Here is a 3,564-nt window from a genome sequence, read left to right on the forward strand (position 1 = left end):
GGTGAAGGCAAAGATATTTTGAGATTGAGATCTTAGAGGAATAGAGAAAAAAAGCACCTTTAAGATCTAGAACCGAGAAGTGGGAGGTTCCTGTTGGAATAGTGGAAAGAAGTGTGTAAGGATTAGGCACAACAGGATGAAGAGGAACTACTGCAGAGTTAATGAGCAAGAGGTCTTGAATCAGGTGGGAAGTTCTGTTAAGTTTTTTTTAACAAGTATAGGAGTGTTAAAGAGGGGAGAAGTGAAGTGAAGTAGCTTTTTTCTTAGAAGGTCAGAGATAATAGGTTTCAGTTCCCCAAGGGTCAGGAGAGAGAGGGGGTACTGAGCTTGGGTAATGTACTTAGTAGGATCTCGTAATTGGATAATGATAGGGAAATGGTGGCTAGCAACAGAGGCGTCATGGGTGTCCCAGACTTGGGGGTCCACCTGAGATACTGATAGAGGTTTGGAGGCTAGGAAGAGAAGGAGGGGAGCTGTTGGTGAGTCTGGGGTAAGCTGAATGGAAGGAGCAAATGAAATGGAAGCTCCTGCTTTTGCAAAAAAAAAAAAAAAAAAAAAAAAAAAAAAAAAAAAAAAAAATTCTCTTCCCATAGAGGTATCAGGCAGGTTGGCGTGACTAAAAATGAATGAATAAGATAAATACCCCTAAAATACACAGTTAAGTGGTGGGGTCTGCTGATGTAGATAAGGCTGTCTCCCTACCCCAATAATAGGGAAATAAGAAAGGTAGGCCCCCAGATTTTCCCCAGTACCGAGTATGTGGCTCTGGTGTCCCAGAGAAAAGAGATCAGATCAGCTGTCCTGATACTGTAATGTTCACCCATGGTTCCCTGTTATAGATGATGGTTTTGGTTGGGTCAAAGGAGCCTGGGCAGCCTCACTCATACATAGCCAGACCTATAAGGTCAACTTGGGAATTTTCTGGGTTTGATGTCTCCATGCCACAATGTGCATGAGAACAACTGACTGCCCAGTGTCCTTACCTATGGCAGTTTGGGCAAGGTCTTGTGGGATCAAGATGAGGACAAGGGCATGCCCGGGCCCAGTGACCAGTTCTACCACATTTGAAACACTAGCCTGGTGGTTCTTGAGCCACAGGGTGCAAGGGAGCAGCACAGACAGCACAGATCAGGCGGTCTATCACCTCAGCCAGTAGGAGGGCCATAGCTAGCATGTGACAGTGATGATTGCGGGCTTTGTCAATCCTTGCATGGTACACCTTATAAGCCAACTCTAAGACTTCCACCTGTGTGGTCAAGGGGCCTTTCTCCAAACATCTTAATGTCAGGGTAGCATTGAGAAAAAAAATTAGTCATGAGTAACTGTCTGCCTTTGGTGGTTTCTGAATCTAAGTTAGTATATTGTAACAGGGCTTTAGTGAGGTGTTCCAAAGACGGGGAGAATTTTCCTTTGTATTTTGAATGACCCCTGTAAGCTTATTATAGTTTACTGGCTTGAGGGCAGCCTTATAGAGACCTGCTAGAAGGCATGTTTGGTTCCAGGCTAAAATTCCACCTGGGGTGTTATAATCCCAGTGTGGTTCCTGCTTAAGGACCACCTCTGCCACTGGAGGGGTGTGTTGCATGTGTTTGGTGAGACTGGGTAATATATTGGAATTGCTTTATGAAAGAGGTAGAATTTAGATAGTAAAAGGCTTGGATACAAGGAAACTTCTTCCATTTGCCTGTGTGCTGACAGTAGTTAAAAAGCTCCTAAAGAATATCAGGATCAAAGGTGCCATTAGGCAGCCACTTTAGATTGTTATATAAATTGTAACAAGGCCATTGTCTTGAACAAAGATGGACAAGTGTAAGAAGGGCATTAAGGCCTGATGTTTCAGGGGCATCTAAAAGGCATCTCAGGGGGAAGGCTGGATTGATGGTCTTGGGTGGCTTGCTACACGTAACTAAAACTGTGAAAACCAGTGTACATAGTTACACCACAAGGCTTATAGGGGAACATATCCTTTCTATAGGTGGGGTGTGAAACAGTGGCATCTACATACGGCCTGTAGATGAGCATCCTCTCTCTACAGGTGGGGCATTAAAGCCTCACTGGCTCCAGTCCAAGTGACCGGGAAGCTAGAGAGGCTAGTGACCAAGCTGTCTCTCACAGTAGGGACCACTGCCAAGTGACCCAAAAGAAAAGAAAAGAAAAGAGAAGAAAAGAAAAGAAAAGAAAAGAAAAGAAGAAGAAGAAGAAGAAGAAGAAGAAGAAGAAGAAGAAGAAGAAGAAGAAGAAGAAGAAGAAGAAGAAGAAGAAAAAGAAAAATCTGAGGTAGGCGGGCAACCCTTGGTTGTCCAATTATGTTTTTAGTTAAGGAAAGCAATCAGAAGATGAATGTCAGTGAAGGGCTCAACCACAGCTGTGAAGGCCATGGGTGGGGACTGTCCCCCCACTTCTAAGAACACCAGAAGATTTCCAGGAGCTCAACGGCCAATTCCTCAGGTTCAGAGAAACAATTAAGCTGAACAGAATGGGGAAACTCACCTATTGAAGCTGGTGGTATGCATAGAGGTCACGCTCAGGCAGATGGAACATGTGGTTGTTGTGGAAAAATACCCGGTTCTGGATACTGAGCCTGGTAGAGGGTCAGGAGAGCCCCCAAGTATCATGGCACCAATAAAATTACCTGGCACAAGTGAGAAGGAAACACAGAACATGCAACAAACCCATTTAGGAGTTTATAGGGAGGATGTACAGGCCTGGTAAAGGTTGATGTACAGAGAGAGAGAGAGAGAGAGAGAGAGAGAGAGAGAGAGAGAGAGAGAGAGAGAGAGAGAGACTTGACCATACATGCAAGGCCCTGGAACCTGGAAGTGCCAGCCATCTTGTGGCTGAATCATAACACTGACATCAAATTCTGTTACCATTGCTGCTTAACTACATCTATAGCAGTACATTAATTTACTAAGATTTTAGTTGCAAAAAACTAAACAAAAATCAAAAGTCAATGTAAAAAACACTAGGCTCAGCCAGGCAGTGGTGGGTCACACCTTTAATCTCAGCACTCAGGAGGCAGAGGCAGGCAGATCTTTGTGTGCTTGAGACCAGGCTGGTCTACAAGAACTAGTTCCAGTACAGGATCCAAAGTTACAGAGAAACCTATCCCGAAAAACAGCAGCACCCCCCCCCAAAAAAAACAATAAAAAACAAAAATAGTCCCTTCAAATATTGGCTTCATCTACTCACAGGCTTCTAAATATTATTCTATTTTATTAAAATATGTCAGATGGAGAAATATGTATATTATGAATCCACAGGTATAAGGATGTCACAGCTATATAATATACCAATAACATTTTCTACACAGATTTTCAATTTAACACTATTTTCTAATTCCTGAAAATAAAACTATCATAATTAAAATTTATAAAAGACAAGACAGGTCTTTAAGGATAATTCAAACAATACTGTAAGTCAATATCTTTCTTGAAATTTTGAAGTTTGCACATTTAGTGCTGAAATCAGTTTCTGATAAATCATGAATTGTTCCCTCTGTGTATACAGTTCAATTAGGGTGTTCCACATGAAGCACTTAAGACATTTTATTGAATATTTTAA

Source organism: Arvicola amphibius, chromosome 12 (assembly GCF_903992535.2).
Source record: "Arvicola amphibius chromosome 12, mArvAmp1.2, whole genome shotgun sequence".
NCBI classification, from domain to species: domain Eukaryota; kingdom Metazoa; phylum Chordata; class Mammalia; order Rodentia; family Cricetidae; genus Arvicola; species Arvicola amphibius.